The following is a 12,783-nucleotide window of genomic DNA, read 5'->3' on the forward strand; positions in this document are numbered from 1 at the left end:
CAACAATGAAAACCTGATTGAATATCACATTTCTGAAGGGTAATTTAAATGTAAAAAGCTGTTTGAATAATAATTTTAATTGAACTGTTTATTGCATAAATTGTGTGTGTGTGTGTGTGTGTGTGTGTACTCGCTAGCCTTGTGAAGTATTGAAAGACATTGCAGTGTAATAGCCTCCCCTTGTGGTTCATGTAAAACATTTTATTTTCCTCATTCTTTTTTTTTTACTCACACCAAATGTAACTTCCAAAGTGACAGTTAATTTAAATAGGCCTATGCTAAAATACATTATATTTGACATGCATTGGTAGAGGCCCTACAAGCTACTCCCTTTCAAGTGAAATTGTGTTACTTCTGTCTTAAACAAAACATTACCTATTTCCAATTTAAATAGTTTGAGTGTAGAACATACAAAAAAATACATGAACACGGCATAAGCCATGAAAAAACGATTCTAAATTAAACATTTTCAGTGGAATTTAACTGCACTGGGCCGCCACGAGTTCGCTGTGTAACATGTACGTCTACATGAGATATGGAACACTCTTTCATGCGCTAACCAGCGCAGGCGCGGTGGCCAAGTGGTAAGGCGTCGGTCTCGTAAACCGAAGATCGCGGGTTCGAACCCCGTCCGTGCCTTTTAGGAGATTATCAATAGCATTTCTGCTAAATAAAAAATCTATGTTCCATTACCATACTCGAAATAGAATTTATAATGGAAAGCGTAATTAGCCACAACAACAGTCAAATTTTTGTTGATTTTCACTTCGACTGCATACATGACTTTTGAAACATTGTGTGGGACTACTTTACCATCAATAGGGGGCAGCAAACACTCATGTTTTTAATGCGTCCATACAATCTTTCCTTTACAATGTGTACATAACATTGTAGCTAGAGTGAAATGTGACATATAGCAGGAACTGCCTAAATTAGTGCTAAATTGCGCAATATATTCATATTTTAAAAGAGACATGGGGACTTTTGTAAGAATTGTACATTAAAACAACGCAAGGTTTTGTTTTTGTTACATCCCATTTCATCTGCATTTTCAAACCCTTTCATCATTAGCCTTATTGTGAGAATCTTTTTGGCGCGCGCAGAGCCCTGTTCTGGGCACCATAAACGCACAAAACAGTGTGAAGCTCCATAGATTTCGAGGAATGCATTTCCCAGTTTCAATATTTGTATAATACTTTTAGGAAAATAAAACTCATAATTCCATTTACAGTAGGCCTAGCATATGCCAAACTTTCCCCCCCAATAGCTGCAGAAAACAACGCAGGACAACGCCATCTCTGACTCTGATACGACCCCCCTAGAATGTTTTTCTGAATTCCAACAGCCTATAATTAACAACAAAAACAAATATATTTGGATAAATGCCATATTGCTGTTGTCTGTTTTTGAGACTGCATCACCCCCTTCACGGCCTCTCTTACCTCGTGGCGTGACCATGAAGCAATGTTTGAGGCGCTGGTAATCGAGATTTTATTTAAATGTATTGGGTCAAATCCGCCAGACACTGCTGAGCTCACCACTAGGAGCACGGATACTTAAAGAAACAACAACCGATAAAATCAGACAGTCGTTCCTTCCTATCCTGCTGACTGGTCTGATATTATCATGGTAAGTTTAAAGCGATGTTATATCCATGACACACGGAAGATGTTTGGCTTGAGAGGTCGGAGCGGCTGTCATGTCGTCTGTCTACCAGGGCTGGGAGGGCCAGCAGGTGTGAGGGTAATTTTTATTACTGTCACTCCGATTATCTAATAATTATAGGACTTTGTTATTGATCATTTTGAATAGCACAATGAACGCTAAACTTGTCTGTGAATGTTAAGATAATGCTATTGTGTTGATATTAGGTTTGCATGATTAGTTGTCGTATTAAATGTGCTGTTCTTTTCAGGGGGTGGTCTCTCAGAGTAGCAGACAGATTGTGTCTGAGAGTACCTGAACTCTCTATGGACCACCAGACACTGTCTGGGACTCAACTAACGCCCAGTGAATTCACTAAATGCACACAAGAGCTGTATATTAAAACATGTTGTTTTACATTCTATACAGAGGGGTATATTGCAGCAATATGATATTAATGTGCACGTTGTAATCCAGTTATTGTACAGGAAATGTCAGCTTGATCCTAATCAAGTGTGTAGTTTATGAAAGGACATGTTCAACGATTGCACAGTGATTCAAATCATGAGGATTGCATAATCAGTAATCACATAATTTGTATAAAATACGCAGGCTACTGTAAAGCCGTTCTTGTGAAATCAGCCTTATTGTAGGTCATGTAGGATGTAGCTAAATTAACTAATTATTATAGCAGGCTGACACTGACACATTCTCAATAACAGTGAGTGGAAGTGTGTAATCTGTTTTATAGCCAGACAAAACCCCTACCTAGACCATAACCCAATGTCAGTTATGCAATAGCCTACACACAAATTGCACTCTTTGAAAATGAGTTGAGGACAAAAGCTGAGGATGATGTAATATCGTATCTATAAGTAATTGTAATGTGTATGAGAATGTCAGGTGGCCTTAGTGTGGTCTCAGTCACGGGATCTTGTGGGCGAGATGAGTTTGATCAGAATCCAACTGGCCCGCAAAGTCCCGCTTCTGGGACTCACCCTCTCATCTTAAAACCAATTAGCCCAACTTTATGTTTGTTTGTATGATACTGTGATTATGTTGGGACAGAATAAATAGTCAAAATAGTGGCAGGCGGTGGTGCCCAGTGAAGTTCAAATGTAACGCCGCAGGGAGAATAAGGGGCTTTTGGGGGCACTTGTGTTTCAGTTTCACCATCATAATGCCCCTAAAAATCCTTATTGCTCTTGCACTGATCTCCTATCGTTGTGCTTATGGGGGTGTAGAAAATACATATCAGATGAAACTAAACTACATATCAGATTAAACTAAAATACATATCAGATGAAACTAAACTACATATCAGATTAAACTAAAATACATATCAGATTAAACTAAACTACATATCAGATTAAACTAAAATACATATCAGATTAAACTAAACTACATATCAGATTAAACTAAACTACATATCAGATTAAACTAAAATACATATCAGATTAAACTAAACTACATATTAGATTAAACTAAAATACATATCAGATTAAACTAAACTACATATCAGATTAAACTAAAATACATATCAGATTAAACTAAACTACATATCAGATTAAACTAAAATACATATCAGATTAAACTAAACTACATATCAGATTAAACTAAAATACATATCAGATTAAACTAACCCAACTCTTTCCGCTCTATACATTTCACAGTACCCTTGGATTAATGTCCTAACTAGCTTTATTGTCTTGGATTCCATTACATGGGCTGATGATGATGGTGATGATGATGATGTTGATGATGATGATAATGTAATCATCATTTTTGATGTTTAGTTTTAGGTCACCATATTTTTGATGATGATGATGTTGACTTGATGTTTTTGAAAATGTACTTACCTTCTATGTAGGCCTTACTTTGTACTATTGCTGTTGAACATTAATATTGATATATTTATATTGATGGCTGCCAACCCATGACTAATGCACTAGCATTGTATGTACTACCTTTACATTCAGTATCTTTGTGATTCATATGTGTTTTTTATGTTTTTACGTCGTATGTGCCCCTTGCTGCAAAACCAATTGCCCTCTGGGACAAATAAAGTTGAAACATGAACTAACGTAGACCACAGAGTTGCAAAGAAAAAGCCATATCTCAGACTGGCCAATAAAAACTAAATATTAAGATTGGTAAAAGAACACAGACACTGGACAGAGTAACTCTGCCTAGAAGGCCAGCATCCCGGAGTCACCTCTTCACTGTTGACGTTGAGACTGGTGTTTTGCGGGTACTATTTAATGAAGCTGCCAGTTGAGGACTTGTGAGGCGTCTGTTTCTCAAACTAGACACTCTAATGTACTTGTCCTATTGCTCAGTTGTGCACCGGGGCCTCCCACTCCTCTTTCTATTCTGGTTAGGGCCAGTTCGCGCTGTTCTGTGAAGGAAGTAGTACACAGCGTTGTACAAGATCTTCAGTTTCTTGGCAATTTCTCACATGGAATAGCCTTAATTTCTCAGAACAAGAATAAACTGACGAGTTTCAGAAGAAAGTTCTTTGTTTCTGGCCATTTTCAGCCTGTAATCAAACCCACAAATGCTGATGTTCCAGATGCTCAACTAGTCTAAATAAGGCCGGTTTTATTGCTTCTTTAATCAGAATAACAGTTTTCAGCTGTGCTAACATAATTGCAAAAGGGTTTTCTAATGATCAATTAGCCTTTTAAAATGATAAACTTAGATTAGCTAACACAACGTGCCATTGGAACACACGAGTGATGGTTGCTGATAATGGGCCTCTGTACGTCTATGTAGATATTCCATTAAAAAGCTGCCGTTTCCAGCTACAATAGTCATTTACAACATTAACAATGTCTACACTGTATTTCTGATCAATTTGATGTTATTTTAATGGACAAGGGAAAAAACAAGGACATTTCTAAGTGACCCCAAACTTTTGATCGGGAGTGTACATCTCTATCAAATTGTTAATTTCATGCCTAAGGATAAAGAAAAGGTTATACCTGTATTTTGTTTATTTGTCATATATGCAATTAGATCCACAGTGTAATGTTTATAAATAGTATTACATGTACTGTAGGTAAGAGAAAAATTATAATTTTGTAGATTGTTATCTCACTTCTAATGATGAATAAATAATGATTGCATTGCATAAATCATAATTCAGTATGGTTATTGGCTTTATATCAATTGTGAGAGGTTTGCATCATTTACAACATGTAAGGAGGCGTTCAAATTCCTCTAAATATAAGCGCAGGGGAGTTTTGACTTCTTAGCATTTCCCTTTAAAGAAAGGAGCCATGTCTTCTTTCAAAGCCCAGATTGTTCCATCCTAGTCCTGAGGCAAAGGCCAGAACACACTCTTTCAGTGCTCAGAGCATGTGACACAAACACAAGCCACTGCTCAATATTTGTTTGTGTTAACATTACCAATGTATCTCCTTGGCTTGAACAAGCCCTTTGGTAGGGAGTTCACATAATGTCATGCCTACAATTTGTGCTTCTCACAGATGACCTTGAGTGCACAATTAAGTTGTTTTGCACCAAGGTCCGCTCACAGACCCTGTGTGTGTATCACTTTCCTGTTAAATTCCAGATGACTGGGATCACTATACATTGTATACATTGTAAAAAAAAATATATTGTGCTAATTCTACTTTTTTTAAATGAACTAATTGCATCAGCCTTTTGAGTATTTCCAACATGAGGTATTACTATATATAATATACAATTCCAAAACAGTTAGGTCTACTTCATCTTTTTGATCAGTTACTTTCAGTGATCATGTCAAATATTTTTTTATGTCTTTGATTATTTGCCATTTTAACCCATTGCTGAACACAGTGCCCATTCCACGAGCAGTCAGTGGAGGTAGAACTGCAGGCATTGTAAGATGCTGCATGTGTCTCTAGCATTAAGGGTTGTGTAACCTTGTTGATGGTGGGAATGGGTGGTCTCATCGTTGAACGTCAATTTGCCTGATGGTTTTCATATCAGTTCATCATGATCCATTATACCTCATAGCACAACAAGCTGCTTAATACTGATACAGAAACATGCATATAAAGTTCTGTAAAAGTATCATAAAGTCAAACAATTTAGAATGACCCACAATCCTCTAAAAACGAGGCCACATGGCAAGTTGTTGCGAAAAAAATATATTATTAAGCTGAGAGTAAATATTATGAAATTGTAGTAAATTATTCACTGAATATTAAATTGAATTGACATTTTCAAATGTCATGCTTTTTGAGCACATACAAATGAAGTAAGGTATTACAAATATTGAAGTAAAACCTGAATTTGTATGTGAAAATCATATATTTTGGGGGATAATATTTACTAAGCCCCTGAATAATTTTGTGCAGTGTAGTGCAGTCACAGCAGCTGTGGATTCATGATCAACTAATTGAAATACCAAACCGATGGTTTAGTTCGATTACCAAAATGTTTTGTAAATTAGATGAGGGAGAACAGATTAATTGCTAGGTAAAGCCCTGCCTTATCTCAGCTCACTGGTCACCATAGCAACACCCACCCGTAGCACGCGCTCCAGTAGGTATATTTCACTCGTCATCCCCAAAGCCAACACTTACTTTGGCCGCCTTTCCTTCCAGTTCTCTGCTGCCAATGACTGGGAAAAATGGCAAAAATCACTGAAGCTGGAGTCTTATATCTCCCTCTCTAACTTTAAGCATCAGCTGTCAGAGCAGCTTATCGATCACTGTGCCTGTACACAGGCAATCTGTAAATAGCACACCCAACTACCTCACCCCCATATTATTATTTATCCTCTTGCTCTTTTGCACCCCAGTATCTCTACTTGCACATCATCATCTGCACATCTATCACTCCAGTGTTAATGCTAAATTGTAATTATTTCGCCTCTATGGCCTATTTATTGCCTTACCTTCCTACTCTTCCACATTTGCATACACTGTACATATCTTTTTCTATTGTGTTATTGACTGTACGTTTGTTTATGTGTAACTCTGTGTTGTTGTTTTTGTCACACTGCTTTGCTTTATCTTGGCCAGGTCGCAGTTGTAAATGAGAACTTGTTCTCAACTGGCCTACCTGGTTAAATAAAGGTGAAATATATATATATTTTTTTTAAAGACCAATGGAATTTTGATTAAAAGGAACACTTTCAGTAGGCCATTTGCAATTCTGCTCATTTTCATGAAATATGCTGCACAGCAAGCGGGCTAAGACATAAAACAGGTGGTCAGTGGTCATTCACACCCATCATGCTCTCTGTATGTCCACAAGCCTGTAGCTACTGCTATCAGGAGAGCACTTCCTTCTATGTGGGATATACTGTGAGTGAGCAGAATAGATATTTAGCTCTCTTCACCTTTACCTTGTAACTGATGACGGAATCAGAATGATTTTGACAGAATGGGTCATGAAACAAAAGTCTTTGGGATTTCATTGTTGTATTTGCGTTCATAGTAGAATATCAGTGGAGGAGAACCCTCTATAACTAAGCCCATCTAAATAAACTCTCAAAATATCAGTAAATAAACACATCTATATCATTGTAAACATATCCTAGCCATGGACATATGGAATCAAAACTGTAATAATTTGCATCGTGAGATGTGACTGTGAAGTCGTAAACACCTTCCCTTGCTGTGAAGGCGCTGTGTGTGAAGAATATGGTCAGGCTGTGTTGAATCACAGCATTTGCTGGCTTTCCAGACAGGTTTGTCGTTGCTTATCGTGAGGGAGGCAGTTACAGCTGGGGAAGTCATTATTGACACCCTATACCTTCAACGGAACGTTCCAGTCTAAATGACATGGCAGAAAGGATCTGTGCCTTTATTGATTTGAAATAAAACATCACAGCGAATGCCTATGGTAATAATATTGAAATATGAATATTGCAATATGAGAATTTAAAATATTAAACTGTGAATGACAAGACGAGAAAACAACAGATAAACTATTAAATAGACTGATTAATAATGATAGTAGAAACTCTAATTGTTGGTATAATTTCTGCATCAGGTGCCTGGTGCCTCAAGAAGTAGATGATGACTGTCAAAGTTGAGATATCTTTAAAAGGGACTGCAAGATATTCATCTGAGACATTTGATGTTCAATATAATGAGATAATAGCATAAGCTTGTTTGACTTTTTTCCAATGGATGTAATACTTTGAGTAATCTCTATTAAATGATCCCTCAAATCCTAACGGTGTAGAATGTTTTCTGATGCATTTCTGTGCATAAACCAAAACTATGTTGATTATATTCTGTGATAAACTAATAAACTTTGCAAAAATGAATCCCCAAATGACTCTTGCTATGACAAACTGACGTCAGAGGAGAGGAATGCACTGGAGAACCTAATTTTCTTCTGAATTAGCAATGTACATTCACAATGACCTACAAAATGGTTTGGATTGTCACAACCACCGTTAAGATTCCAGATGTGACCAATATATCCTGGTCCTTGCCAGTCCTTAGACTGTTGTGTTTCTAATTGTACAACCTTCTTCTACATCAACGTATAGTACTCTACACTGAGTATACAAAACATTAAGAACACCGGCTCTTTCCATGACATAGACTGACCTATATAGACATAGGTGAATCCAAGTGAAAGCTATGATCCCTTATTGATGTCACTTGTTAAATCCACGTCAATCAGTGTAGATGAAGGGGAGAAGACAGGTTAAAGACAGATTTTTAAGCCTTGAGACAATTGAGACGTGGTTGTGTACTGTCGTGGCCCAAAGTTTTGAGAACGACACAAAAATAAATTTTCACAAAGTCTGCTGCCTCAGTTTGTATGATGGCAATTTGCATATACTCCAGAATCTTATGAAGAGTGATCAGATGAATTGTAATTAATTACAAAGTCCCTCTTTGCCATGCAAATGAACTGAATCCCCCCCAAAGAATTCACTGCATTTCAGCCCTGCCACTAAAGGATCAGCTGACATCATGTCAGTGATTCTCTCGTTAACACAGGTGTGAGTGTTGACGAGGACAAGGCTGGAGATCACTCTGTCATGCTGATTGAGTTCGAATAACAGACTGGAAGCTTCAAAAGGAGGGTGGTGCTTGGAATCATTGTTCTTCCTCTGCCAACCATGGTTACCTGCAAGGAAACAATTGCCGTCATCATTGCTTTGCACAAAAAGGGCTAAACAGGCAAGGATATTGCTGCCAGTAAGATTACACCTAAATCAACCATTTATCGGATCATCAAGGACTTCAAGGAGAGCGGTTCAATTGTTGTGAAGAAGGCTTCAGGGCGCCCAAGAAAGTCCAGCAAGCGCCAGGATCGTCTCCTAAAGTTGATTCATCTGCGGGATCGGGGCACCACCAGTACAGAGCTTGCTCAGGAATGGCAGCAGGCAGGTGTGAGTGCATCTGCACGCACAGTGAGGCGAAGACAATTGGAGAGTGCCCTGGTGTCAAGAAGGGCAGCAAAGAAGCCACTTCTCTCCAGGAACAACATCAGGGACAGACTGATATTCTGCCAAGGTACAGGGATTGGACTGCTGAGGACTGGGGTAAAGTAATTTTCTCTGATGAATCCCCTTTCCGATTGTTTGGGGCATCCGGAAAAAAGCTTGTCCGGAGAAGACAAGGTGAGCGCTACCATCAGTCCTGTGTCATGCCAACAGTAAAGCATCCTGAGACCATTCATGTGTGGGGTTGCTTCTCAGCCAAGGGAGTGGGCTCACTCACAATTTTGCTTAAGAACACAGCCATGAATAAAGAATGGTACCAACACATCCTCCAAGAGCAACTTCTCCCAACCATCCAGGAACAGTTTCGTGACGAACAATGCCTTTTCCAGCATGATGGAGCACCTTGCCATAAGGCAAAAGTGATAACTAAGTGGCTCGGGGAACAAACATCGATATTTTGGGTCCATGACCAGGAAACTCCCCGGACCTTAATCCCATTGAGAACTTGTGGTCAATCCTCAAGAGGCGGGTGGACAAACAAAAACCCACAAATTCTGACAAACTCCAAGCATTGATTATGCAAGAATGGGCTGCCATCAGTCAGGATGTGGCCCAGAAGTTAATTGACAGCATGCCTGGGGGGATTGCAGAGGTCTTGAAAACGAAGGGTCAACACTGCAAATATTGACTCCTAGCATCAACTTCATGTAAATGTCAATAAAAGCATTTGACACTTTTGAAATTCTTGTAATTATACTTCAGTATTCCATAGTAACATCTGACAAAAATATCTAAAGACACTGAGGCAGCAGACTTTGTGAAAATTAATATTTGTGTCATTCTCAAAACTTTTGGCCACGAATGTACGTGTGCCATTCAAAGGGTGTTCTTAATGTTTTGTGCACTCAGTGTATGTGTGTCTTCAAGAACCTTCCCTCTATTCATCATAGGATGAATGGATCTGTATGTATGAGTGAATAGAAGATGGTGGCATGTATTCTTTCACTACGCTCATGCACATGAGTCCTCCTAGTGTTATTTAGTGGTCTTCAGACAAGGCAGAGCAGAGAGAGAAGGGCACACAGACCCAGTTTACTGTTTAATAATCCCTGCTCGCAGTTCTCCATACTGACAGCCTGCCAGATACAACAATCTGAGGGTGTGAGAGTTAGCAGGCCAAGAGCACACACACACACACACACACACACACACACACACACACACACACACACACACACACACACACACACACACACACACACACACACACACACACACACACACACACACACACACACGCAAGATGAAATGTGCCTTTTCTTGTCAATGCACATAATACTTGAACAGGACCACAAGATGGGATGACACATTTAGTTTCAGTCCTTCAGCATACATCAGATGCTGATCTTACTTGTAAGTAATACAACAAGTATTGTAATTACTGTAATTACAGTAATCCTGACCCTAAATACAGCGTAAGAACAATGTCAAAACAACACTTGTTACAATGTAAGTGTTACACATTCTGATGATAAAAAAGGTTTGGAATTGTTCCATTCGGGAATGCTTTATAACAATGTTAGTCAGGAAAAATATATATTTCCTTGTCCAAAACATCAAGACACGTGTGAAGCAATAGGCACGGTATGAAATCCTTACAGCCAAGACTCGCACCCACATCTAATCCTATTGTAGATAAGGCCATATTGAGTGCTCTACTGTTGCTGATGTCAGATTCCTTTGTCATTCACGATGAGCACTGTTGAAGTCCCATTTTGAAGCAGGACTAGTTAGACAGAGGTACACACACAGAGACCTTGCAGGGGAACTCTGCTGGGTAAAGTATATTGAAAAATCTCACATGACAAGCCACCCTCACACAGCGAGGGGGATACATTTACCCTTTCTGCCTCAGCAGTTATATTTAGAGCTTCAGTAGAACCGGCGAACAGAGGACATCGTGATGCATTTGAAGCTAAATGGGAAGGAATTTAGATGATTCTCTTGATTATTATGCTCGAATCAGACACCAAACATGATTAACACAGTAAGACTAATGATTGTAGGCTGTGCTCTCTTGGTATGACAATGTAATAATGACAATAGAAATGTGTCCAGCCAAATATTACCAAGTTGTCGCTCTCACTTAAACAAAATTCATATATGGCCATCCAATACGTCAAGATGGAGCTGGCCCTTAACTCGGTAAGTAGCTCTCTCCTGGGCACATGTGCATCCAACACTGTCATCAAACGCTGATTTCTCACATAAATGCACACATTGATTCAGGTAACAGACCATGTAACTAGGCCTAGAACCCTTAGACAAAGCAAGTGAAACAATATTAATAGGCTAGTTATTGGGTTCGTAACAATTTACATTTGTGTAACTACCGTGCCGAGGTCCCATTTGAATCACGAGAAATTATATGCCCAGTGTTGGAAAAAGTACAAAATTCTCATACTTGAGTAAAAGTAAAGATACCTTAATATAAAAGACTCAAATAAAAGTGAAAGTCACCCAGTAAAATACTACTTGAGTAAAAGTCTAAAAGTATTTGGTTTTCAAATACACTTAAGTATCAAAAGTAAAAGTAAAAGTATGAATAATAGAAAATTACTTAGATTAAGCAAACCAGACAGCGCAATGTTCATGTTTTTTATTTATTTACGTATAGCCAGGGTCACACTCCAACACTCAGACATCATTTACATTTGTGTTTAGTGAGTCCGCCAAATCAGAGGCAGTAGGGATGACCACTTCTCTTGATAAGTGTGTGAATTGGACCATTTTCAGTCCTGCTAAGCATTCAAAATGTAACGAGTACTTCTGGGTGTCAGGGAAAATGTATGGAGTAAGAAGTACATCATTTTCTTCTGGAATGTAGTGGAGTAAAAGTAAAAGTTGTCAAAAATATAAATAGTAAAGTGAAGTACAGATACCCCAAAAAACGACTTTACTTAAGTACTTTACACCACTGAATATGCCTTTAGGGGGTGCGGATCATATGACTCATGGCACATGTCTCGTTTTCTGAGATTTCTTTGTGAAGGCAAAATGTGTTTAGCATTGAGCATATTTGGACAACATTCATTGTAGTAATCACATCTATAAACCATACTTGAACGTTGTTGTTCTGTGACCTATGTGAACACCCAGGAGGGTCATCAAAAGTGGACCAATTGCTAGACATATGGGAATGTGCACTGTTTATTTCACTGTCATGCTGCTAAGCACGGCTTTTAACCACACTCAAGTGCATGGAAAAATCACACAATTGGACACGGCTATTGAAAATCTAGGTGCATGTACAATCCCCAAACAAAACCGGGGGGGGGGGGGGGGGGGGGGGGGGCGTTTTAAAAGTTCCAATTCACAGCATAGCACATTTTCCTCACTGAGCAATAAGTAGGATTTACATGAACTGAATCTATGATTCTTGTTAAATCCATAATCCTTGACAGACATCCCTGGAGACCAGCTCTGTGCAGTAGAGCTCAGCTTCCTCATATGACTGCCAGGCCTTGGAGAGAAGCCCCCAAATGAATCCGTAGCAGGCCCTGGTTACTGCATTCTGGCCCAGTGCTCTCTAGCATGCAGACCCAGGAGTAACAGCTTAATTAACAACCACAATAGACATGTACTGTACCTAAAGATACATCTACATTAGGCAAAGCTGCCAGGAAATAAATGCAGGTGGTGTTGTTATTGTCTTTAAATAGGCAGGT

The 12,783-nt window shown here is 38.8% G+C and overlaps 1 non-coding gene across 1 annotated transcript; it reads left to right on the forward strand.

Annotated features, from left to right (window-relative positions):
- Window positions 1-567: 567 nt before the first annotated feature.
- On the forward strand, window positions 568-639 carry trnat-cgu. The gene has a single exon. It is a non-coding gene; the product is annotated as a tRNA-Thr (tRNA).
- The last annotated feature ends 12,144 nt before the right edge of the window (window positions 640-12,783 follow it).

Source organism: Salvelinus namaycush, chromosome 3 (genome assembly GCF_016432855.1).
Source record: "Salvelinus namaycush isolate Seneca chromosome 3, SaNama_1.0, whole genome shotgun sequence".
Lineage (NCBI taxonomy): Eukaryota > Metazoa > Chordata > Actinopteri > Salmoniformes > Salmonidae > Salvelinus > Salvelinus namaycush.